This window comes from Tamandua tetradactyla, chromosome 10 (assembly GCF_023851605.1).
Source record: "Tamandua tetradactyla isolate mTamTet1 chromosome 10, mTamTet1.pri, whole genome shotgun sequence".
Classification (NCBI taxonomy): Eukaryota; Metazoa; Chordata; class Mammalia; order Pilosa; family Myrmecophagidae; genus Tamandua; species Tamandua tetradactyla.
Genome location: NC_135336.1, coordinates 26,892,007 through 26,905,420, shown reverse-complemented (window position 1 = coordinate 26,905,420; position 13,414 = coordinate 26,892,007). Strand labels below are relative to the sequence as shown.

The window sequence follows — 13,414 nt, the reverse complement described above, 5'->3', positions numbered from 1 at the left end:
GGAATGTCAATACTGCAGGTTGTTGAAAATAGATGCTAATGCATATTTTAAAATTTTAACTTCTGTGTGAGACTAAAGTAAAAAAAATGTTTATTTGGTTCAAAATTTATATTTGACTAGTGCATTTCCTAATATAACTTATGTAGACAGCTTAATTGAAAACCATTAAGTAAGTGGAAGCTTGAGTTGGACATGAGATTTTGCTAGTTTGTCCAGAGTGATGCCCCAATAAATTCCAAAGTGATTTGAACAGTGAATAAAAAAGTATTTGCAAAGTCTCCTTCGGGGAATGGTGAGAAAGGGGAAAAATTCAACTTCCCTAAGTTGAATTCTTGATATTCTCACAAGCAGTGCATTCAACCAAAGCTATAGGCTGAGCCCCCAATGTTGTGGATTGTTCATCTGAAACTTAACCCCACAAAGGATAGGTTAAGCCTACTTAAATTAGGCCTAAGAGTCACCCCCAAGAGAACCTCTTTTGTTGCTCTGATGTGGCCTCTTTCTCCAGCCAAAACAACAAGCAAACTCACCACCCTCCCCCTGTCTATGTGGCACATGACTCCCAGGGGTGTGGACCTTCCTGGCAATGTGGGACAAAAATCCTACAATGAGCTGAGACTCAGCATCAAGGGATTGAGAAAACCATCTTGACTGAAAGGGGGAAGAGTGAAACGAGACAAAATAAAGTGTCAATGGCTGAGAGATTCCAAACAGAGTCTAGAGGTTATCCTGGTGGTTATTCTTATGCATTAAATAGATATCACCCTGTTAGTCAAGATATAATGGAGAGGCTGGAGAGTACTGCCTGAAAATGTACAGCTGTGTTCCAGTAGCCATGTTTCTTAAAGATGATTGTATAATGATATAGCTTTCACAGTGTGACTGTGTGATTGTGAAAACCTTGTGTCTGATGCTCCTTTTATCTACCCTATCAACAGATGAGTAAAACATATGGAATAAAAATAAATAAATGATAAGGGAAACACATGTTAAAATAAATTTAGTAGATTGAAATGCTAGTGATCAATGAAAGGGAGGGGTGGGGGGTATGGTGTGTATTAAATTTTTTTCTGTTTTCTTTTTATTTATTTTTCTGAATTGATGCAAATGTCCTAAGAAATGATGATGATGATGAATATACAACTATGTGAGATATTGTGAGTTATTGGTAATATATCAAGAATGGAATGATCATATGGTAAGAATGTGTTTGTATGTTGTTATGTTTAATAAATAAATAAACAATAACATATAAAAAAAGAATTGAGGCTACTGGAACTCAGCTCAACAGTTTCAGTTACTCCTTCCAGCCGCTCCAACACAATGTAAAATAAAAAGGGATATAATGCTTAAGGATAACCTCCAGGATAACCTCTTGACTCTGTTTGAAATCTCTCAGTCACTGAAATGTTATTTTGTCTCATTTCTCTCTTCCCCCTTTTGGTCAAGAAGCTTTTCTCAATCCCTTGATGTTGAATCTCAGCTCATTCTAGGGTTTCCATCCCACGATGCCAGAAAGGTCCACAACCCTGGGAGTCATGTCCCACGTAGACGGGGGAGGGTGGTGAGTTTGCTTGTTGTGTTGGCTGGAGAGAGAGACCACAACTGAGCAACAAAAGAGGTTCTCTTGGGGGTGACTCCTAGGCCTAATTTTAAGTAGGCTTAACCTATCCTTTGTGGGGTTAAGTTTCATATGAACAAACCCCAAGACTGGGGGCTCAGCCTATAGCTTTGGTTGTATGCACTGCTTGTGAGAATATCAAGAATTCAACTTGGGGAAGTTGAGTTTTCCCTCGTTCTCACCATTCCCCAAAGGGGACTTTGCAAATACTTTTCTACTCACTGATCAAATCACTCTGGGATTCATCAGGGCATCACTCTGGACAAACCAACAAAATCTCATGTCCTACCCAAGGTTCCATGTACCTATGGTGTTCAACCAAGCTATCTACATAAGTTATATTAGGAGATGCCCTAGTCAAAATATAAATTTTGTACCAAATAAACATTTTTTGCTTTAGTCTCACACATAAGTTGAAATTTTAAAATATTAATTTCCATCTATTTTCAGTAACCTGCAGTAATGACATTCCTTTGTTCTTCCTCATGCAAAAACATTTTTAAAATTTGTATGTTTAGTCACTATCATTACACACTCTAGGCATTCCTAGATTATACCATCTCAGTCTTTATTGTCTATCTTTCTTTCTGATTTTATTTATGCCCCCACCCCTCCTCCCTCTATCATTCTCACATCCAGCTTCATTCAGTGTTTTAACATAATTGCATTACAGTTAGGTAGTATTGTGCTGTTCATTTCTGAGTTTTTACATTCAGTCCTGTTGCACAATCTGTATCCCTTCAGCTCCAATTACCCAATATCTTACCCTATTTCTATCTCCTGATGGTCGCTGTAGTTTTCTTTTTTTGTAATGAAATTCTCCAAGTTTATTCACTAATGTCAGTTCATATTAGTAAGACCATACAGTATTTGTCCTTTTGTTTCTGGCTAATCTCACTCAGCATAATGTCCTCAAGGTCCATCCATGTTGTTACATACTCCATAAATTTATTCTGTCTTACAGCTGCATAATATTCCATCGTATATATATACCACAGTTTGTTTAGCCACTCGTGTGTTGATGTACATTTTGGCTGTTTCCATCTTTGAAATTGCAAATAATGCTGCTATAAACATTGGTGTGCAATGTTCATTTGTGTCCTTGCCCTCATGTCCTCTATGTAGAGACCTAGCAATTGTATTTCCGGGTCATATGGCAATTCTATATTTAGCTTTTTGAGGAACCACCAAACTGCCTTCGGCAGTGGTTGTACAATTTGACATTCCCACCAACAGTGGATCAGTATGCCTCTTTCTCCACATCCTCTCCAGCACTTGTCATTTTCTATTTTATTGATAATGGCCATTCTGGTGGGTGTGAGGTGATATCTCATTGTGGTTTTGATTTGCATTTCTCTAAGGGCCAGGGAAGTTGAGCATCTCTTCATGTGCCTTTTGGCCATTTGTATTTCCTTTTCTGAGAAGTGTCTGTTCAAGTCTTTTGCCCATTTTGTAATTGGGTTAACTGTCTTTTTGTTATTGAGTTGAACAATCTCTTTATAAATTCTGGATACTAGACCTTTATCTGATATGTCGTTTCCAAATATTGTCTCCCATTGTATAGGCTGTCTTTTTACTTTCTTGATGAAGTTCTTTGATGTGCAAAAGTGTTTAATTTTGAGGAGTTCCCATTTCTTTCTTTCTTTCTTCAATGCTCGTGCTTTGGGTGTAAGGTCTAGGAAACTGTCTCCTATTATAAGATTTATAAGACCTTTCCCTACACTTTCTTCTAACAGTTTTATGGTCTTAGATCTAATGTTTAGGTCTTTGATCCATTTTAAGTTAATTTTTGTATAGGGTATAAGATATGGGTCCTCTTTCATTCTTTTGCATATGGATATCCAGTTCTCTAGGCACCATTTATTTAAGAGACTGTTCTGTCCCAGGTGAGTTGGCTTGACTGCCTTATCAAAGATCAATTGTCCATAGATGAGAGGGTCTATATCTGAACACTCTATTCGATTAAATTGGTCAATATATCTATCTTTATGCCAGTACCATGCTGTCTTGACCACTGTAGCTTCATATTATACCTTAAAGGCAGGTAGCATGAGACCTCCAACCTCATTTTTTTCTCTCAGGATACTTTTAGCTATTCAGGGCACCCTGCCCTTCCAGATAAATTTTGTTACTGGTTTTTCTAGTTCTGAAAAGTAAGTTGTTGCTATTTCAATTTGTATTGCATTGAATCTGTAAATAAATTTAGGTACAATTGACAACTATATTCAGTCTTCCAATCCATGAACATGGTATGCCCTTCCATCTATTTAGGTCTTCTGTGATTTCTTTTAACAATTTCTTGTAGTTTTCTTTGTATAGGTCTTTTATCTTTTAGTTAAATTTATTCCTAAATATTTTATTCTTTTGGTTGCTATTGTAAATGGAATTCATTTCTTGATTTCCCCCTCAGATTGTTCATTACTAGTGCATAGAAACACTACAGATTTTTGAATGTTGATCTTGTAACCTGCCACTTTGCTGTACTCATTCATTAGCTCTAGTAGTTTTGCTGTGGATTTTTCAGGGTTTTTGACAGCTAGTATCATATCATCTGCAAACAGTAAGAGTTTTACTTCTTCCTTTCCAATTTTGCTGCCTTATATTTCTTTTTCTTGTCTAATTGTTGTGGCTAGAACTTCCAAGACAATGTTGAATAAAAGTGGTGATAGTGGACATCCTTGTCTTGTTCCTGATCTTAGGGGGAAAGTTTTCCATTTTTCCCCATTGAAGATGAAATTAGCTGTGGGTTTTTCATATATTTCCTTTATCATTTTTAGGAAGTTCCCTTCTATTCCTATCCTTTGAAGTGTTTTCAACAGGAAACGATGTTGAATTTTGTCAAATGCCTTTTTTGCATCAATCGAGATGATCATGTGGCTTTTCTGCTTTGATTTGTTGATATGGTGTATTATATTAATTGATTTTCCTATGCTGAACCATCCTTGTATACCTGGGATGAATCCTACTTGGTCATGGTGTATAATTTTTTTAATGTGCTGCTGGATTCAATTTGCAAGAATTTTGTTGAGGATTTTTGCATCTATATTCATCAGAGAGATTGGTCTGTAGTTTTCTTTTTTTGTAATATCTTTGTCTGGCTTTGGTATGAGGGTGATGATGGCTTTATAGAATGAGTTAGATAGCTTTCCCTCCTCTTCAATTTTTTTGAAGAGTTTGAGCAGGATTGATACTAATTCTTTCTGGAATGTTTGGTAGAATTCACATATGAAGCCATCTGGTGTTGGACTTTTCTTTTTGGGAGCTCTTAATGACTGATTCAATTTCTTTACTTGTGATTGGTTTGTTGAGGTCATCTATTTCTTCTCGAGTCAAAGTTGGTTGTTCATGCCTTTTATAGGAAGTTGTCCATTTCATCTACATTGTTGTATTTCTTAGCATAAAGTTGTCCATAGTATCCTCTCATTACTTTCTTTATTTCTGTGGGGTGAGTGGTTATGTCTACTTTTCCATTTCTGATCTTATTTATTTGCATCCTCTCTCTTTTTTTTTTTTTTTTTTTTTTTGTCAATTTTGCTAAGGGTCCATCAATCTTATTGATTTTCTCATTGAACCAGCTTCTGGTTTTATAGATTTTCTCAATTGTTTCCATGTTCTCAATTTCATTTATTTCTGCTCTAATCTTCATTATTTCTTTCCTTCTGCTTGCTTTGGGATTAGTTTGCTGTTCTTTCTCTACTTCTTCCAAGTGGCTAGTTAATTCCTCAATTTTTGCCCTTTCTTCTTTTTTCACATAGGCATTAAGGCAATAAATTTCCCTCTTAGCACTGCCTTTGCTGCATACCATAAGTTTTGATATGTTGTGTTTTCATTTTCATTTGCCTCGAGATATTTACTGGTTTCTCTTGTAATTTCTTCCTTGACCCACTGGTTGTTTAAGAGTGTGTTGTTGAGCCTCCACATATTTGTGAATTTTCTGGTACTCTGTCTATTATTGATTTCCAACTTCATTCCTTTATGATCTGAGAAAATGTTTTGTATGATTTCATTCTTTTTAAATTTATTGAGACTTGCTTTGTGACCCAGCATATGGTCTATCCTTTAGAATGATCCATGAGCCCTTGGGGAAAAGGTGTATTCTGCTGTTGTGGGGTGTAATGTTCTATAAATGTCTGTTAAGTCTAGCTCATTTATTGTGTTATTCAAATTCTCTGTTTCTTTATTGATCCTCTGTCTAGACGTTCTGTCCATTGATGAGAGTGGTGAATTGAAGTCTTCACCTATTATGGTAGATGTGTCTATTTCTCTTTTCAGTGTTTTCAGTGTTTGCTGCATGTATTTTGGAGCATTCTGGTTCAGTGCATAAATATTTATGATTGTTATGTCATTGTGCTGAATTGTTCCCTTTATTAATACATAGTATCCTTCTTTGTCTCTTTTAACTGTTTTACATTTGAAGTCTAATTTGTTGGATATTAGTATAACTACTCCTGCTCTTTTCTGATTGTTATTTTTTTGAAATATCCTTTCCCAACCTTTCACTTTCAACCTATGCTTATCCCTGGGTCTAAGATGTGTTTCATGTAGACAGCATATAGATGGGTCCTAATTTTTAATCCATTCTGCCAGTCTATGTCTTTTGATTGGGGAGTTTAATCCATTAACATTTAGTGTTATTACTGTATGGGCAGTACTTTCTTCTATCATTTTGTCTTTTGGATTTTATATGTCATGTCTAATTTCCATCATTTTACCTTTACTGATAGTCTTCCTTTCTACACTCTTCTCCACTCCTCTCTCTTCTGTCTTTTTGTATGTCTCTAGTGCTCCCTTTAGTATTTCTTGCAGAGCTGGTCTCTTGGTCACAAATTCTCTGTGATTTTTTGTCTGAAAATGTTTTAATTTCTCCCTCATTTTTGAAGGACAATTTTGCTGGATACAGAATTTTTGGTTGGCAGTTTTTCTCCTTTAGCAATTTAAATATATCATCCCACTGTCTTCTTGCCTTCATGGTTTCTGCTGAGAAATCTACACATAGTCTTATTGGGCTTCCCTTGTATGCAATGGATTGCTTTTCTCTTGCTGCTTTCAAGATTCTCACTTTCTCTTTGACCTCTGACATTCTGATTAGTAAGTGTCTTGGAGCATCTATTTGGATCTATTCTCTTTGGGGGTATGCTGCACTTCTTGGATCTGTAATTTTCAGTCTTTCATAAGAGTTGGGAAATTTTCAGTCATAATTTCCTCCAATAGTTTTTCTCCTCCTTTTCCCTTCTCTTCTCCTTCTGGGACACCTACAACATGTATATTCATGCACTTCATATTGTCATTCAATTCCCTGAGTCCCTGCTCATATTTTTCCATTTTTTCCCTATATTTTCTTTTGCTTGCTGGATTTCAGATGTTCCATCCTCCAGTTCACTAATCCTATGTTTTGCCTCTCAAAATCTATCATTGTAGGTTTCCATTTTTTTTCATCTCCTCTACCATGCCTTTCATTCCCATAAGTTCTGTGATTTGTTTTTCAGACTTTCAATTTCTTCTTTTTGTTCATTCCTTGCCTTCTTTATATCCTCCCTCAACTCATTGATTTGGCTTTTGATGAGGTTTTCCATGTCTGTTCATACATCCTGAATTAATTGTTTCAACTCCTCCTGTATCTCATTTGAATTTTTGGTTTGTTGCTTTGACTGGGGCATCTCTTCAATTTTCCTAGTGTGATTTGTTATTTTTTGCTGGCTGTCTAGGCATTTAATTACCTTAATTAGTTAATTTTGGAGACTGTTTTCACTGATTTTACCTAGGGTTTTCTTTGACATTCAGTTCAGCTTTTCCTGGACCACTAGCTTAGGTTTTGTTTAACTAGCTTAGGTTTTGTTTAACTAGCTTAGGAGAATTTTTCCGTTCTTGTTTTCTTGTTTCTTGCCCTGCCTGTATGGTGCCATTTTCCCCCCACCCCTTAGGCATCTGCTTAGGTATTGTAGACCCCAGCTGGGTTTTCCCAGACTAATCTGGGGGGAAAGAGTTAGGAGGAAAGAGTCCCCTGCGTCAGTTTTCCCTGAGGGTGAGACCCAGCAGGTTGAAAGACTTTCCTGTGAAGTCTCTGGACTCTGTTTTACTTATCCTACCCAGTATGTGATGCTTGTCTGCCTGCAGGTCCCACCAGCATAAGATGATGTGGTACCTTTAACTTTGGCAGACTCTCTGTGCTGGGGTTGTGGTGAAGACAGAGGAGAGGTTGTAGGCTGGTTTTAATGGCTTCAAATTACCAAGCCCTGGGATCTGAATTCCTTGAGGGAGGGGAAGGCACAGACTCCAGACAAGCTGTCAAATAAGCTTGTTCCTGCTTGTTTGAATTAACTGGGGCAGTTGCAGCCTGAGAAGCCCTGCCACTGTATCCTAAGGCAGTCAAAACTTTGTAGAAACACAGCCACAAAAACCTCTGTGTTTTGTTTTTTTTTTCCTTTTTCTGTCAGCCCTGCCCCCTTGGCGCTGGGGCAAAAATCAGCGACCTCTGCTTTGACCAGGTTCACCTGAGCTGGGGGCCCATTTTTAGTTGTTAGAATTTGTTAATTAATTCCACAATTGGTGTTTGGCTGTGCTCAGCCCCTGCTGCTGGTAAAGTCTCTTTTCTTTCCCCTCTGGGAAGCAGCCTGTGGGGGAGGGGTGCCAGCCACCACGTCTTGGGGAACTCATGGTTCTAGGGGTCTCACAGCCAGTCCATCTGGTCCAGACTGGGGTATGCTGTGTGTCCAGTCACTGACATGGCCCCAGGAGCTGTTCTGTACTGTTCCTGGTTATTTAGTAGTTGTTCTGGAGGATGAACTAAATGCACACCTTACTAAGCCACCATCTTGGCACCTCCCCCCGATTTGATTTTTGATGAGATTTTCCATGTCTGCCTGAATTGGTTGTTTTAACTTCTGTATCTTATTTGAAGTGTTGGTTTGTTCCTTTGACTGGGCCGTATCTTCAATTTTCCTAATATGGCTTATTATCTTTTGCTGGTGTCTATCCATTTGATTTCCTGTATTAGTCTATTTTGGAGATTGTTTTCACTCTTTTATCTAGGACTTCCTTGCTGGTTGGCTTTGTTCTCTATCTGTTCTTTGATATTCAGTTCAACTTATTCTAGACCTCTAGCATAAGTTCTATTTAACTGATCAGAATTTTTCAGTTCTTGTTTGTCTGTTTCTTTCCCTGCCTATTTGGAGCCTTTTTTTTTTTAGGAGGGTCTCCTCAGATATTACAGACTCCAGTCAGATTTTCCCAGACAAGACAGGCCCACATCTCAGAAAGAGTAGCCAGTATCAGTTTTTCCTAAGGGTGGGACCCAGCAGGTTGTCAGAATTTCCCATAAAGCCTCCAGTCTCTGAGTTTCTCCTATCCTTCCCAGTATGTGGCACTTGTCTGCCCATGGCTCCCCACCAGGGTAAAGTGATGTGATGCCTTTAATTTCAGTAGATGCTCTCTGCCAGGGGCATGGTCGAGACAAAGATAATATGATGGCTTTAATCGTTTCAGTTTTCCAATCCTTGGAGCCTGAATTCCTTGAAGGAGGGATTCCACTTGAGCTGAGCCCACCCCCTTTTTCGTGGGGAAAGATGCACTCCTTAGGAAATTAACTCCTTTCACTTGACTAGTTACTTTGTCTCTCAAACAAGCTTAATTCTGCTCTTGCCTGGGGTGCAATGCTGGAACCTAAGAGTGCTTCCATTTCTATCTAATGAGCTGTTAAGGAGTTTAAAAAAAAAAAAGCCTTTTCAGAGCCAGACCCCTGCTCCTCAGGTTTGTCAATCAAGAGCTTAAGTTGATATGTGGCTCTCTTACTCCCGGCTCTTTGTGCCCTCTTTCTTGGGGTCCAGCCCTTTTCCGGTATTTTGTGATGTCCAACTCAAAAGCCTCTTTTTTTGTTTTTCATCAGCCCTGCCTCTCTCTGCTGGGGCAAAAACTCCTAGTACCTTTAGTGCTTACTCCAGGTTTATTGGTGCTTGGAGCCTGTTTTCAGGAGTCGAAATTTGTTAATTAGTTCCTCAACTGGAGCTTGGTTGAGCTAAGCCCTTGCTGCTAGTAAAGTCTGTTTCCTTTCCCCTAGGGAACCAACCTGCTTTGCCCATGGGGGAGGGGCACTAGCCTCCACAGCTTAGGGGCCTTACAGTTTTGTGTGGGATCTCAGTGATTTCACTTGGTCCAGATTGGTGTATAGTGTGTGTACAATATTCCCTCAGCAGTTGTTCTGTACTGTTCCTGGCTGTTTCCTAGATGCTCAGGAGGACATACTAAATTCCACACCTCACTATGCTGCCATCTTGTCAGTCTATAATTACACATTCTGTTTCTTACAATTCAGGCATCACATTAAGAAAAAATGTTCCCCACTCTCCCCACAGTGAACTCAGGTGGCAATTACTATCTTGTTTTGCTTATTTGGTGCCTTTTCATACCTACTATAGACTAGTAGTGTATAGACTAGTAGATATGAAAATGCTCTGATCTATCACTTGACCACCTAATTTCTCTAACTGACAACACAGTCTTTCATCCAAATTTATCTCAAATACCATCAAACATACAAGTCTTCCAGGATATCCACCATCACACCCACATCACCCTATGTATATAAATTCCTATCCACATATTGCTCAACATAACCCCAAATCTGACCCAACTTTTACACTGCCTTCTGTTCCCCATCTCCATGCCACTACCAACTTTTCATAACTTCTCATCAGCAAACTCCCTCACAGCTTCCACCCCTTTTTTGAACTCTCTCTTTACTCTCTTGCTCCACTGGAAGTCTGGCTGTCTCCTGGTAACACTGCCTGTCCTTCACCCCCTCATTTTTCTCTCTGATCCATGTACCATAGGACCTGGAAATTGACTAGATGTCCTCCTTGCTCCCTTTGGCTGCCATACTATTTTCTTCCCTCACTTCTTTCTCCTTCAACATTTGAAGCTCATGCCATCAGTCTATATCATCCATTCCCCCCCCCCCCTTATTGTGATTATTTATCAACTACCCTCCACCTAGTCATTCTCCTGCCTTTCCTGGGGATTTCAATACCTCACTCACTGTATACCTCTTCACTCATACTCCTGTCATCCTACCTGGGTACTTTAATATCCACAAAGATGAGTCAACCAACATTCTGGCTTCTCAATTCCTTTGCCTACTCCATTCCAAAGATCTTGTCCTCCATTCCACCACAGCCACCCACTTCCATGGTCATGCCAGTATGTCATCACCAATAACTGTGGCCCCTGAGATAAAAATTTCTCAGGCATCCCATTCTCTGACTACTATGTTCTATAATTTCCTTCCTTCATTCTAATATTTTCTTTCCAGTAATTTTTGTATTCCATTAGATCCTCCAATTCATAGGCTACTTTTTCACTTTCTATCACCCTTTTCACATTCTCTCTTTCCTCCTTACCTAAGATTTTATGGTTCATCCCTATAATCACTCCTTTGTCAGCTTTCTTTACTCCTTTGCCAATTCCTCAGTTGATCATTCTTTCCTAACTAACCCCAGCTCCTCACCTATACCCTAATAACTAAACTTCGCTGGAAAAAGTCACACAACCATGCCAATTTCAATTTAAATTTATGGCCAAAAAGCTCAAATGGGCACTTGATATTTGCTAGTATATTTTCCTAGGAAATTCACTTGCCACTCTTGCACATGTTCTTCCCTCTGTTCATATCTGCAATACCCCTCTTCACCCTTATTCTCAGCTGGTGACTTCATCTCATATTTTATTGAGAATCTAGAAGAAATCAGTCAAGAAACATCTCATCTTTCTATTACCAAATCCACCCCCACCTACCTTCATCTGTACTCATGTACTTTGCCTTTTCTCTTATGAAATATGGACTGATCTTTGTCTAATTCCTTTGCTTCTTGTCTGCATTCTCTCTCCTTTACTACAGCCATCACCCCTACTCTGATCTACCTCATCAGTTTCTCTGTTACTTCAGTCCACAGGTACACAGTAAATTAACTATCTTTTAAAAAAACTCTATCTTGTCCAACATTCACCCGTTACTCTGCTATACCACTGATCTATTTTATTTTGCAACAAAACATTTAAAAATGGATACCTATGCTTGCTGTCTCCATTTTCACACCTCTCATCTGCTTTCGCCCAACTCCAATTGGTTTTGACCCCACCACTCCACAGAATTGAAACTTATTGCAGTCACTATTTATGCCTACCCTGCCAAATCCAAATGGGTCAAGTTACTGTCCTTATCCTTCTTAACATATCATCAGCATTCATCACACTGATCATTCCCTCTTTATTACTTTTTCTGGGTTTTCAGCCTCTTTCCAGCTTTCAATATTGGACTGCTAAAGGCTCAGTTCTGGACCCTTATCCTTTTTTTTTTTTTTTGTACATGAACAGGCACCGGGAATCGAACCCAGGTCCTCTGGCATGTCAGGCAAGCATTCTTGCTTGCTGAGCCACTGTGGCCTGCCCTGGACACTTATCTTTTTACTGTCTCTACTTGAATTATTGTATTCAATCCTATGGTGTTAAATGCTATTTACATGCTGCCTCCTAAATTTATATTTCCAACCCTGATCTCTTCCCTGAGCTTCCTTTACCTCCTTGACATTTCCATTTGGCTAATAGACATTTTAAGCTTACCTCAACCAAAGTAAACCTATATTCAAGCAAATTCAGGGTCCTCTTTTTCCTTTTTTCTTGATGATTATTAAATACCCAAGTTGCTTAAAAATTAACTTTGCAGTGAAGAAGTCGTGCTTTACTCATACTATCCTCATACTATCGTCTATCCTTGCTGACCTCATGAAAATTTGTTCTCCTAGTCTTGTGTGGTATCTACTGCTGATGTACTCACTCCACCATCATGCCTACTAATCAGGTCTACTTTCTTTATATCCTCTTCCTCCTCTTATTCTGTCCTGCTGGCCCTTAGCATTTGGGGTTCGAGATATATTTGGACACATTTCCTGTGCTACACTGGGATGGACAGGCTCAACGAATTCTAGGCAAATCATTCAGCTGTTGTTTGTTACAGACCCTGCTGGTACTATGCCAAATGTGGGACATCTGGTAGGCTTGTAGCATCCCCAAGAAAATTCCTGAGATGAGAGAGACAATTCCCTGGTGTCTTGGGTTTTCCCTAGGCCTTTCAGTGAAATTTTACCATCTCTATTCAGTAGTGTTGAATGCAAGTAGAGGCAGAGCACAAAGACCTTTTGTCAATTACCCACAATTGTTTAATTGTTTAAACTTCAGTATGTTTTACCTGATCCTTCTCCTTCCTTCAGCCAATCAGATTTTTATTTCCTTCAGGTGGAGTAACAATTCTAGTGTAATTGCCCATTTTTCTCTTCTTTATATGGGTAAAGTACAAATCAATGTTGTTTAATTACATGTTGTAGCCCATCAGTGTATTGGGAACTCAATTTAGTGGGTCATAATCAGCATTTTCTTAAATGAGAATAGAATAATGTATGTGGTGTATGTGAACATTATAAAAATGAGCATTGTTTTGTGAAATTTTTGTTTGGATTTTAATTTTAGCTTTGTATGTATACACAGGGTCCTAAGGTAAAATCAACTACACTCAAAGAAAAAAAGCCTTGAGAAGCACTGGTATAAGTTGTGTGCTTTCACACTTCCAGGCTTTTGGGTTTGATGTTTAATGTTTAGGTAGCTTTTAGATTCCCCTAAAAGGATTCTCTCTTAAGTGGATTGCTGAAATTCTTTCAAGAATCTTTTTGGAAGTCAAAGCCAAAATTTTATTTCTTTGTTCTTATTAGATTCCTTTGTTCCTCTCTTCCCTGTAAAAATTAGCCTTAT

At 38.6% G+C, this 13,414-nt stretch overlaps 1 protein-coding gene across 1 annotated transcript in view; it reads left to right on the top strand.

Moving 5' to 3' along the window:
- UPK1B (uroplakin 1B) overlaps positions 1-13,414 on the top strand; it is a 41,459-nt gene that overhangs the window by 14,907 nt on the left and 13,138 nt on the right. The window lies entirely within an intron of this gene.